This window comes from Lagopus muta, chromosome 8 (genome assembly GCF_023343835.1).
Source record: "Lagopus muta isolate bLagMut1 chromosome 8, bLagMut1 primary, whole genome shotgun sequence".
NCBI classification, from domain to species: domain Eukaryota; kingdom Metazoa; phylum Chordata; class Aves; order Galliformes; family Phasianidae; genus Lagopus; species Lagopus muta.
The window spans coordinates 25,979,929-25,993,167 of NC_064440.1; the positions used below are offsets into that span (position 1 = coordinate 25,979,929).

The 13,239-nt window shown below is 40.9% G+C and overlaps 1 protein-coding gene across 1 annotated transcript in view; it reads right to left on the reverse strand.

Moving 5' to 3' along the window:
- SPATS2L (spermatogenesis associated serine rich 2 like) overlaps nucleotides 1–9,385 on the reverse strand; it is a 132,411-nt gene extending 123,026 nt beyond the window's left edge. Inside the window, exon 1 of the mRNA XM_048952988.1 lies at nucleotides 9,293–9,385. The gene's annotated coding sequence lies outside the window, so the exon portion shown is untranslated. The remainder of the gene's footprint in view (nucleotides 1–9,292) is intronic.
- Between the last annotated feature and the right edge of the window lie 3,854 nt (nucleotides 9,386–13,239).

The following is a 13,239-nucleotide window of genomic DNA, read 5'->3' on the forward strand; positions in this document are numbered from 1 at the left end:
TAGAAGGTAGAAAAGCATAAGCCTCAGGTGACAGCAGCAGGCACAACTGCATTTAAAAGGTTTTGATTAATGAAGTATAGCTTGGGCAAGGCTGCTACCCACTCCTTAAAGTAAAGTACATTGCCCTGATGGAAAAATGAGTCTTAACTGCCATTGCAGATGGAAAGATACAAAGTCCTTCCTTCCTTCCACACGGAGAGTCAGCTAGCTCAGGCACGTATATTATCTCCATCTGCAAACAAGCTTCTGAATCCTGTTACCAATTGTTATGCCTCACATAGGAAACCCCCCCATTTCCTAGAAGCATATGGATTAATTAGTCTCAGCAGCACTGGATAACACACAGCCCTAACCCCCAAACACGCAGAAAAACTTCAGAAAGATGCCTTCAATGAAAATACGTACTCAAAGCAAGAACAACACAAAATAGTTTGGAGAGCTCTGTGCTTTTGTTGTTGTTTTTCCACAGATATTAAGCAATTTCCACAATTTTTGACTGCATGAAATAATCTCTTAATTTCTTGCATTTCTCAAAGCCAACAACTGCTGGGCCAGGCTGACATGTGAGCAAAGGATCCAAAGATTTTTGAGCAATCCATACTCTCTTTTGAATCAGTTCTAAGCCACGCTCCTTTAAACAAAAAAGAAAGAACAGAGGGAATAAGTAGCCAGGGAAAAAAAAAGGACATGAGTACACCTTACTTTTTTCTTCAGCTTGTTTCTAGTGCGGGGCAGTAAGCAGCACTATGCTAACTGCTGCCACATGTGGATCCTGAGAAGCATCACATCCTGCAGCAGTACTCTAATCACGAGGATGAGCACAGAGAGTTTTTGTCACCACTGGTTATTCTCTGTTTTGCAAAAGAGGAACAGTGCTCTTTTGTTAACCAGAGACCTACATGAAGCTGAAAGTATCTTCTGCTTCCTTCTTCTAATGTTTCAGAAACATTAACAAGAAGGTTGGGTTTTAGTGTATAAGAAAAAGCTTTGAGGTAAACTAACAAAGAAGAGAGCTTACAAGAGACACCAGGGCTGCATTACTCCTAGTTTAGCAAGTAGTACAGTGCATAAATCTCTGAACCAAAATGCTGTGTTGCACTATTTCAAAGTCTGCCACTTTATATCAGTGTCCTGCAGTGACCTTTTCTTCTTCCCCCATCTCGACTGCCAAGAAGTCTGAATTTGGCCTTTTGCACATCCCAGAGGACTGTTATACAGGAAAAAGAACTATAGTGTAGAAAAACAGGCCACTGACACTTAAGCCATAAGTCAACATTAGAAAAGGAAGCTTTAGTCTGGTATATAGGTCAGCACAGTATTTGAAGCACGAACATTGGGCAATTTGATTCATGGAGAGGGCTGGCTCAGAGAGTAGAGCTGCTCGCAAGAAACCACAACACACAACTGTTCTGAGCAGCCAGGCTGCTCTGCATGTAACACCTTAGAACCGTTTAGTGTTCCAAAGCCAGGCAAGGATAGAACAGATGTGGTTTCACAGCAAGCAGAGCTTTGAGCTGCATCCACTGATAAGAGATAAGTCATTGCTTCCATTCTGAGACAAAGCAACACACACAATAAGACTCAAGAACACATTCCAAGCAGTTCTTACAACACACCAAACTGGGGAACAGTCATAAAACCTGCAGTACGATAGGCCTTCTGGTCACAATTCTAAAGAAAAAAAAAATCCAATTTTCAAAACGTAATGAGCAAAAGGATGCAATCCATGGTACTTCTATTGAATATCAGGTAGGACACCTTGTATTGTGGAGTGCTCCAGCTCCCTGCTAAAGCTTGTCCTAAAGCACAACAAAAATCAAAGCCAGTCATTTACAAGACTCTGAATTGGTTTTAAGTCACGTCCTATGTGAGCTGACTTAAGCAGCTCTAGCAATGGGACAGACCAACATAAAGGGAAAGGCATTACAACAGAGGTACAATGACAGAAGGACCGGCACAACAGGAAGGTGCTACAAAGGAAGGGAAGAAGATCGTTCACCTGTATCAGAAGACTCCAGGCTTGCAGGGGAAAGCATCACCAAGGAGGGGTCTCCAGAAAGAGATCCTTCCCCTGTGGCAGCCAGCCCTTAAGTGAGGTCTAAGAGAGGTGCAGCCAGGCTGCATCCCTTCCAGTCACACAGCTGAATTGCTTCCACCTGTGCTCCCACGTTCCTATAAACTTGCTTTCAAAAACTGGAATTTGAGTTACTGTGGGACAATGCTATAGAAAAAAAATATATAGCTTATGCCCTACAGAAAAATTTTGAGACTTCTTAAAAATGAAAATTAAGATTTTCACCTGTGTTGCCATACACACTAAAAGTACAAGAGAGGTGAAAAATAATGAAAACTCATAACTCAGTATGATCAGACTTTCACTGCGTGCAGCACATAAAATAATGTTTCCCAGAATACAGCACGTTAACTCATTTCTACCCTGTAAGAGCACTATCTGAAGTTATATCTGTTCCAGTACAGAACTGTGACTCTGCTCTGCAGAAACTTAAGGGTTGGTTCTTCAATGTTGCTCACCAACGGCACGAGTTTCTCTTTTATCACCTCTCTTATCTTCATCAAAACCAGAAAACGCTGGTCTGAAAGCCAAGCTCAAGAGAGAGCGCATATTTAGACCTGAAACAGCTCAAAGAGCTGTGTCTTTATTGCAGTGTCAACATCAGTCTTCAAACACGACTGACATCTTGGTATAACAATTTATGACTAAATTACATTGCCTGCTTCCTTTGCCAGGAGGTGCTATGTGATTCAGGGTTTGAGTTTGCTCTATCTTGTTTATATCACATATCACATATTTTTCCATCCTCTTCATTGAAGGAAGTCCAGCTAGGAATGCTTGACTTGAATGGACTAATTCAGGAATAGTTATGATTTGTTTGCTTGATTAGGACTGAATCCCACCTGTGAAATACTGCTGGCATTCATTAAAATAAAAAAATACCTTTCCTTCAGCACATAATGCCATCTACCCCCAGCCTACTGCATTTGAGCAGCTGACCAGACAAAAACTTCATGTCTAAGAATGCCAAGTGTGTTGAAAAAAAAAACCTATTTACAATTATTGCCTTTTCTGCAGTACAACCTCACAAACTACTTACTGGGAATTGTGGATGTTACTCTGAAAAAATCCTTCCATGGGATTCTTTACTATGCATCATCTCAATCACAGTATTAAGTGAAAATCACAGCTAAAAGGTTAGTTAGAGCTTCATTAGATGGCATAGAAACAACCAGATCCCAAAAAAGCCAAATACATGCCTTTAAAGCATGTACCAAGGCAGTACCAATACTGAAGACAAACAGAAAATATGAAGCAATACACAATCATAACAACATACAGCTGTTCTTTAGGAATTTCATTGTAGCCAAGAGCTAAGCATAAGGAAGGTAGGTAAAGTGAAACAAAACTTTAAACGGTCTGATTATTTTGCCATGTCATGCATTTACACACGCCTTCTGGCCTTTCTGAAGAATTCATGCCTTTTGACACAAGGATTTCTTCTGGAATCCAATTCAAAAAAAACCATGTAACAAAAACCTGCCTAACGATGCCTGCACACATCTACAGCTCTACAGTGCAGCTTAAGAATTCCAGCAGGTCCTCCTCAGTACAACATCAATCACTCAGTAGCTTGCACACTGTCTGAAGATACTCCATACAGCACACTCTGCTCTTGCCTTGGAGGACAAAATAAAAAATAATAATAATAAAAAAAGGATTACAAATCCAAGTCTCTCTCTTCCCAAGGAAAAGGCATGCAAATAAAACATGACTCAAAATAATTCATGATAAAATGACAGGATATGTGCAACTTCAACCCCGTGAATATCAATCAGGAAGCACTGCAACATTTAGAACTGTGATGGCAGAAGTTACAAGGTTATTCAGTGATTTACTTTGTGAAGTATGCTGGATGCAGGATTTAGAAAAAAAATACAGGAAAACATTTTCAGATGTCTTCACCAATAACCTGGACTATCAGCTTCGGAACATCTGAAGTGACACGACCAAGTCACTTCCCTTCAGTACCCCTACGTGCAATTACCATGCACTCAGTCAAGGCACACTGCAATATGATGTTAAGACTTCAAGAAGAAAATGAAAGACAAATGTGGTCAAAGAAATTGGAAACATATGGAGATGCGTGTACAGATTTCACACCGGTCCCATTCACACACATACAGAATCACAGAATCACCCGGGTTGGAAGGGACCCCAAGGATCATGTAGTTCCAACCCCCCTGCCTAGCAGGGCCACCAAACATACATATTCAGATCAGGTTGCCCAGGACCCCGTCCAACCTGGCCTTAAACACGTCCAAGGACGGGGCATCCACAACCTCCCTGGGCAGCCCGTTCCAGGGCCTAACCACTCTCCTAGTAAAGAACTTCCCCCTAACATCTAACCTAAATCTTCCCTCCTTCAACTTAAAACCATTTCCCCTAGTCCTGCTGTTGTCAGCCCTTTTGAAGAGTTTACTCCCCTCCTGGGTGTAGGTTCCCTTCAGGTATTGATAGGCTGCAATGAGGTCACCCCGCAGCCTTCTCTTCTCCAGGCTGAACAAGCCCAACTCCCTCAGCCTGTCCTCATAGGGGAGGTGCTCCAGCCCCCTGATCATCTTAGTCGCCCTCCTCTGGACCCTTTCCAAAATCTCAATGTCTTTCTTGTACTGAGGGCTCCACACCTGGACACAGTACTCCAGATGGGGCCTCACAAGAGCCGAGTAGAGAGGGACAATCACCTCCCTGTCCCTGCTGGCCACCCCTCTCCTGATGGAGCCCAGGATCCCATTTGCCTTTCGAGCTGCCAGAGCGCACTGCTGGCTCATATTCAGTCTCTCGTCCATCAGGACCCCCTGGTCCTTCTCTGCCGAGCTGCTCTCAAGGACCACTCCTCCCAGCCTGTACAGGTGCCTGGGGTTCTTCCGGCCCAAATGCAAAACCCTGCACTTTGCCGTGTTGAACCTCATCAGGTTCACCCGAGCCCAGCCCTCCAGCCTGTCGAGGTCCCTCTGAATGGCATCCCTTCCTTCCACCGTATCAACCGCACCACTCAGCTTGGTGTCGTCAGCAAACTTGCTGAGGGTGCACTCAATTCCCTCATCGATGTCATTAATAAAGATGTTAAAGAGCACCGGTCCCAAGACAGACCCTTGGGGGACACCACTTGTTACCGGCCTCCACCTGGACATAGAGCCATTGACCACCACCCTCTGTCTGCGGCCTTTCAACCAATTGCTTATCCATCGATAACCATCGATATCCATCATTCAGGAATGAGGAACACAGAGATGTGACACATCTGGGAGAGGCATATATATTCCGGATAAAATCTTCAAAATGGTTTGTCAAATGACGAACATGAGAATGTGAAAATGGCAAAACTATTCCATATGATGCTGTTCACAAAGAACACAGGAAACGTAGTCCACTAGGGGGAAATACGGACGATTACTAAAACAGGCAGCCTGTTGTGAATGTGAACAAGGATATGAAAGAGATGAGAAAAGGATTTCAAATTCCCCCACACTACCTCTTACAAACAACAAAGCGCAGCAAACCAGCTAGACAAAGCAAGCAACAAATCCAATTAAATCCTTGGTTTTGTACATCATTCTACACGCAAATGGTACAGACAAGGCTACAGTCTTGCAACAGTTGTCCAGCAACAGTTCAAAAAAGTTTAGCAGTAAGGAAAAATCAAATTTCAGGGCCACCATCTTCATAAAGCAGCACAGAAGCTAAAGGAAAAAAAGTAAGCATTTGTGCTCACAAAATTGGCTAGATGAGTGCTTTTGAATGGACAGAAATTCTACATATCAGGCCCTGAATTAGCCACAGTTCAAATCAGATTGCAAACTGAGAGAAGGCACTGACTGTGGCTAAAAAAAGAACAAAGGTCTTGGATCACAGATTCTGTTGTTTATTTAGGTTGTCAATCTATTAGTTGAAAGAATAATTTCTCATATAATTTCTGATATGATTTGTCACATATCCAAACAAGTACAACACTGAAATTTTGGAAAATATTTAACATTTAAATTACTTTTAACAGAGGTTAGCAGAAAACAATGTCCAGCCAGAACACTGGAGAGGGTCTCCATGATTTTATTTTGCTCAGTTTTTCAAAACATACTTCCCAGGTTGTTACAGCTTCTGTTCTGAAAAGTCAGAGTTTCCTCTTTACTTGAATCTCACATTACCAACAGCCTTTGGTCCCCTTCCTCTATTCCTGCAATTATAATTTCAGTTTTTGCCAGAAGCAGCCATTAAATGACTTAAGGGAATCTCTAGTACAATGCAAGGACTATGCTTCGTGCAGCTGACCCTGCCTGAAACCCACGCGCTTCAGTGAAATAAAAGCAAGAAGCTGCAAAACGCATCAGGGTTGAGGTATCAGGGTCTCCTGTGCCTCAGGAGACCTCAGGGTCTCAAGCTGTGCCCAAGGACACCATACTGGAAGAAAACTGATTGGGAGAATGTATAATCAATGGATATTAAGATGTTACAATCACAAAATAAACACGAAAGTTAAGAGAAGTAGATTATGATAACAAAAGAGAATAAATGGAAGGCTTACCCTTAGTTGGGCTCACCACAAAACACCAGAAGGAGGGATCTCCAGATGAGATCCTTCCCCTCTGGTAGCCAGCTCTTAAATAGGTCTATGAGGAGTGGAGCCAGGCTCCTCCCCTTTTGACAGCACAGGTGAATTGCCTTCACCTGTGCTCCTGTGGCTGACTCATGGCTCGCCTCAGGTGATCAATCAGAGGTTCAGGCTATGGCTCAGCAGTTCCCATACAGGAGAGACACACTGATGATTTCATGAGGAATGACAGCCTTCACTGCAGAGAAAGATAATGAACCTTATCAATGTGGCATTCAGAAGAAATCTCCTTTACAATCCTGGAACTGGAGCTATAACCCAAACCATGTGAGAATGACTTATCAGAAAGAATTTGGCTCTTTTTTCCTCAGAAGTCTATAATATCAGCAGTGGAAAAACTTTTCCATCCCTAACTCCTGGTGAAAGAATGAAAAACAAGCAAACAAAAAAAGAACACCACAATGTGAAGGGTAGCAAAAAACCACCCTCCCTTAAAACGCAAATCACAATACCAGAAGTTTTATTATAATTACTGCTTTAATGCAGAGCTCTCTGTTGAGACAAAGATGAAGGCTGACATGAATTTGGACTTAAAATATCACCCATTAATTTGCTTCTAAAAATGCACTACAGTGTTAAGTTCTAAGCATATCCTCAATGTAATAGCTTGGAATCCAAGCCGCAGTGAGTTTACCACCTTTACAAGTACTTGTACAAATGTTTTACCCTCCTCTGAGACCAAGAGCTGGAACATGATAGCAAGAGTGCAGTCACGCAGCTTAATTCTTTCAATGCTGGGTTGCACCATGCTTGAATGACAGCAGCAGGAATTATGTCTTTTGAAAGTACTTCTCAGCAGAAGTCAAAGGGAAATCCTAACCCTTGCCAACAAACACTGCACACTACACCCAGAGGACTAGTGATTTCTTATGGTTTTCTAAGGCAGAAGCTGTGGGAGGAAAAAATAAGATAAGGCTTTTAAAAACATTTTGTTCTACCTATGAAAATACCTGCTACCTCAGAAAACAGCTGGCTTAATGCTAATGACAGAAGCATAGGGAACAGGCTATCGGCTCAGAGGGTTCTAATACAGGGGTTTTGGCCTCAAGTGGAGATAGAAGTTACGCCAATAGTAATTAAAAAGCACAATGTGCCTGCAGAGCTCATTACGGATTTTAATAATATATGTACTTTGAACATAAAAGAAATGAGATTTCAATCTGTCAATCCAGGACAGACCACTTTATGATTCTGTTTCCACCCTGATCAAGCAAGCAGCAATTAAATGTTCACTTGTTCAATGGTCAATGCCTTGCATGACATAAGTTATGGGCTACACAAATTCACTTCCATTAACTTGTTCTTCATTTCATACTGCAGTTCCTCAACTCTCTTTCCTCCAAAAAGAAATAAAAATCCCAAATCATTACTCAGATTCTCGATTTAGAAGACCATATATACATTAAATTAAAAAAAAAAAAACAAAACCAACGAAAAACATCAGAAGTACTGATCTGGCAGTACTATAGGTAGGAGGGTAGAAGATTCCAAACCAGCATAACACCAGGGTGCACAAACTACCATGCTAACAGACCCATGGGCTTTAACAAGAATACTCCCATGCTCAAATTGCACCATGGAAGCTTTAGGTCTCCAGATTGAGCAGCTGGTACTTAAGTTACGGATGTTGCACGTGCCAAGTGGCTTCAGAAAATTCAAAAGAGGGATTGGCAAGGTATTCCTTCTCCTCCTCCCAACCTTTTTCATTCCTGATTTCTAAGTTTCTGCTAGTTTCTAATTATCATAAGGCAGAGACAACCCACAGCTGCTCTGATTTACTGTCACTTTACCTGGGCAGTTTCACAAACATACTGTGAAATCTCTGCAACCTTACATTCGGACTTCAGTTCCTATTTTCAAAATCCAGATAGTTCCCTCATGCACAAATCAGAGTACAAGAGTAGCTTATTATGTAAAAGGTTACTGTCAAATGCAACATATAATCTAGACAAATGTTTAAGTCAACACTTGCCTCCTACACACACTAAATCTCATCCTTGAGGCAAAGGGCTAAGTCCTTGCTGAAACACCATCTCCTCTGCCAGGTGCAACAGTTAGCAGATTGGAGACAAAATTTCCAACACCAAAACATTCGATTTGTCTATGTGGACACACTTGACCTGACAGCCTGACAGCTCTGTGATCTAACCTTGCTTACATGTGTACTTTGCTTGCTTGTCCTGTTCACATCGCTCAGTTCCTGAACACTGTGAAACAAAAGTCACTATGAAGAGTCCTGTTCTGTGACAGAAGAGGGAGAAAGTGGCACACAAGGGAAACTACAACACATCTAACTTTAACTCTCCTGTACTTCTGAGGGAATCACTTCAAAGGTAGCAAAAAAGCTACACTCCACCCCTCCCATTACAGCTCACTGACAATCTTCCCACCAACTTCAATAGGAGCTTACTATGAAAAAGCATACATCATTTAAATATGTTTAAGAGACAGAGAGTTGAGGAGTGTTTTCAACAGTGCTACAGCTGTACAGCTATTCAACAACCCTATATAGCAGGATTGTAAGAAAAATGAAAGAATAGCACATCAACAGTGGAAAAGGTGAAGGATAAGGAAACATATCCCTACAACTTATTGCGGGCAGTACTCACTGTGCAACTCCATTTAGGCCAGCTGCTTCTCCCTTAGAAGAATGAAAGCACAGCTATACAAGCAATGCTCAGTTTGCTAGCAGCTAAATGCCTCCTCCTGTGCTTGGTGCAGTGCTTATAAGCCGAGGCTTCAGATCCACACGTGAAAGAGGAATAAAAACAAAAACACTTCTCCAGCACACGTGCTTGTATCCCAACCCATGCAAGCCAGAGACATGATGAGCACACAGCCTGCAAAGAACCTAAAAGGCCCCCAACCTGCAGCCAATGTGGCTGGAGCACATCAGACAGAAAACAAGTTTAACCACAACACAGCTAAAGGGAAATACTAAACTCACTCACTTTTGAAGGGCAAACAATTGATTTTTACTTCTGAGCAATTTTGCACTGATAAGACTTGAAAATAACCAAGTATAACTGCCTGTAAAGGCCAGGTTACACTTGAACATGCCTCATAGACTGAAAAAAGCTGAATGTAGACTCCAAATTAATCAGAACAACACTAGGAAAAGAATAAAAATCAACACGACAAACATACTTTAAAATGTGAATACAAAACTAAGGTTTGCTGTGTCAGACACTGAGGTGCCTGAATGAATACACATCTACAACTCATCTTTTGTGCTGTGAAATCACCACTTCCAAATAGGTTGGCACTGCACAGAGAGATGACGCTATGGCTGACTCAGGATGAAAGCCCGTAAGAACATCAAGACTAATGTTCTTAAATCTAAATGACTTAAACAGCTCTCGAATGGGAGTAAGCACCTCTACCATTTTATCCTTTATCCCACTTACATTCATTAACTTCAGCCACTTCCCAGCTGTGTAACCAAGGCCATCTACTGGTGAGATGTGCAAATTAATGGGGCTTTCTCAGCCAGAATTAATTGACACTCGTCAAAACCTAGTTGGATTTGAACTGAAAATGTACCAAGCAGCTGTTTACAGTTGAGCAGTGACAGTAACAGGAAACATGTCCAGTTTCTGATGAATGTAGTCTTCCCAAACCCTGTACGAACCTAAAGAAGCACATTTTACTCAATGAGAATTATGTGGTATTTTACATCTCACAGTTCATTCCTAGTCCAGACACCTTGTAACCTCAGTGCTCTGTGTAAAATGAATCAGTAACTTCAGCCTGACTAACAGGATGGATATTACCCTAAAACTCACTAACAAACCTAGTAACAAGAATCGTTTTCAAGAATTACTACAGCCTGTGTGAAAAAGTCTGCAAATATTCCAGATTTGTATGTATGGGATGCACAGACTGTAAAGCACAACTACAATTACCCATGACTTACAGCAGCAAAAGTGGAAAAAAGTGTAAGTCAGAAAAGGAGATGGAAGGCAAATAAAGCACACTCAAATCCAAACATATTTCTAAAGTGAAGTCTAAGACAAGGTAAGCAAGATAATTTAGGAGCAAGAACGCATGCTGTGACACAGAAGCCCACACTGTTCTAGTGATACCTTTCAGCAGTTTTGGGGCAGTACATTCATTCTTCAATATATATTTATTCTTTTTAAGTCGAGAACTAACCCTGGATTTACTTTATTTTCCCCTTATTTTTGGCAGGAAGCACAGCAAAACCACACACAGCATGGTACGTGCACTTCTTTAGAATGTCTATTGCTTATTTCTAAATCAGGAAAATATCTCTAGCAAAGCATCTTTTGCTCTTTTTAAAGCTTTGTAACACAAATTATTTGTATCAGTTTGGGTAAGTTGTTTGAGTGACATCACTGGAAATTGCTGAAGTAAAAGGACGATATTCTTCCCCAACTTTGACTGTAAATCTTGGATGAGAACTATGTAAAACAACTCCATATCCTTTTAGCCACGAGAACTCGAGACAGTCTTCATAGTATCTACCAATATATTCACTAGGAGTTAGCTTGAATACACTAAACCCATTTTGTACCTTAGAGTGGTTGGAGCAGCTACATTTAGGCCTGGCAATGCAAAGCCAGGAGGTTTATTTATTTATTTATTTTCACCTTGAAGAACATCAAAGAGAAGTATTTCCACACCACCCAATGAATAATACTGGTTTAAGTCTCGCAATTAACATGCTCTTATCAGAGATTTTCAGACAAGAAGAAAAAATTTAGAAGGTTAAGATAACTGCAGTATTGGATACCAATATATTCAAAATTACTGGAGATAATGTTAAAGCATATTTCAAAACCAGCTATAGTTAAGAGGGGAAAAATCCCCACGGACAACTAAAAGAATTAAAGAGCTCAAACTCTAAGACCACTGGCATTCTCCCCATCACATTACCACAGATCTCTTTCTCAATTCTGATTAGAAAGAAATGTAAAAGCTTGGTATAGTCATAATATTCACTGCTATCTGTTCCACGCAGAACCAACGTTCTTAACATACAACTCATGCAATTCATCGTAACTCAGGCAATAATAAGCACTGAAAGTCCAGACAAGTGTCTGTACTTTTTTTAGCACAGTACTAAGGTGGCAAACAAGTCTTATCACTGCAGTTCTAACACTGACCAATTAATTCTTCTATGAAAAAGGAATGTTTACTTCCGGAACGAGAGCCATGGAACAGAGGCTACAGACTATGACTTGCATTACAAACTCTTCTCACATCATTTGATTAATTCAGTAAGAAATGCTCATCTTGCTTGACCTCAGTTGTGATCTATGAGAAAATTACCTTCATCAAATCCTCAGTCCCTCCAAATGTACTCAGTTTCATCTCACAACTACAGAAAACCAACCGAGAAGTCACTTTTCTTTGTTATGCCAAAACATGGAGAAAGTCTTAGAAAAAGAGTATTGCATTACATATATAACATGTAATATATATAATTAGTAATATAGCCCAATTCTGAGAACCAGTTTTGCCATAGTGCAAAGTAGGGTCAGGAAGTCCAGTTCATCAGATCCTTGTAGATGTGATCAACAAAATAACCTCTACATCCCCACCAACTAGCAAAAAGGAAACACAAGCTTTTTTATGTGTTGTGGATTTCTGGACAATGCATGCACTGGATTACAGTCTGACTGTAACCTCCTTCTACCAAGTGACCCAGAAAAATGATTTTACATAAGGCCCTGAGCAACAACAAGCCTTTGTACAAATTAAAAGGAGATAGTTCATGCAGTAGCCCTAGAGCCAACCTGGACAAGGTGAGATGTAAAAAATGTGCTCTACACCAAAGCCGTGGAGAATGGCCCCACCTGGAGCTGCTGGGAGAAAGCACCAGAGGGGAAACTCAAGGTCAAACCATAGGGTTTTGGAGCTGGAACACAATACAGTCTAACTGAAAAAGAGATATTAACAGCATATGAAGGGGTCTGAACTGCTTCAGAAGTGGCCAGTACTGAAATACAGCTCCCTTCTGCACCCTGACCACCTGTGCTGTGCTTATGCCCACTACCATCTAACAACTGTACAAGAAATCTAAAAGGGATTTTAGATTTTCTATGTCTTTATATAATGATTTGCTCATTTCTTCTACAAGCAGTTTCAAGAATTCATTTAGCTACGTTATCAGGTCCTCTTAAATTCAAGTTTTAGACTGATCATTCTAACACAAACTTCTGAACTTGGAATTATCTGTGTTACTGAATTGAAAGGAACATCATTTTTATTATAAAAAAATCTACGATCCATTTTGCCAGGGTGATGTTAATGAGATTTTTTTTATTCCAATCTCACACCAAACACTAATAATGGCTCTAAGTTTCCTAATCTCAAATACATTCAATAATGACATTACCTCAAACTGAACTGTTGAAGATAGACAATCTAAGAAGTCCATCTACTGCTATTTCATCTTGCATATTATTCAGTTACATACTGCACAGACCCTGGGGAAAAAAACATATGAAGGTAATTTAGAAGGGTCAGCAGCCACAGAAGTGTTGTAGTACCATTTCTTTCTTCTCAGAATACAAGAAGTCAGCATCCC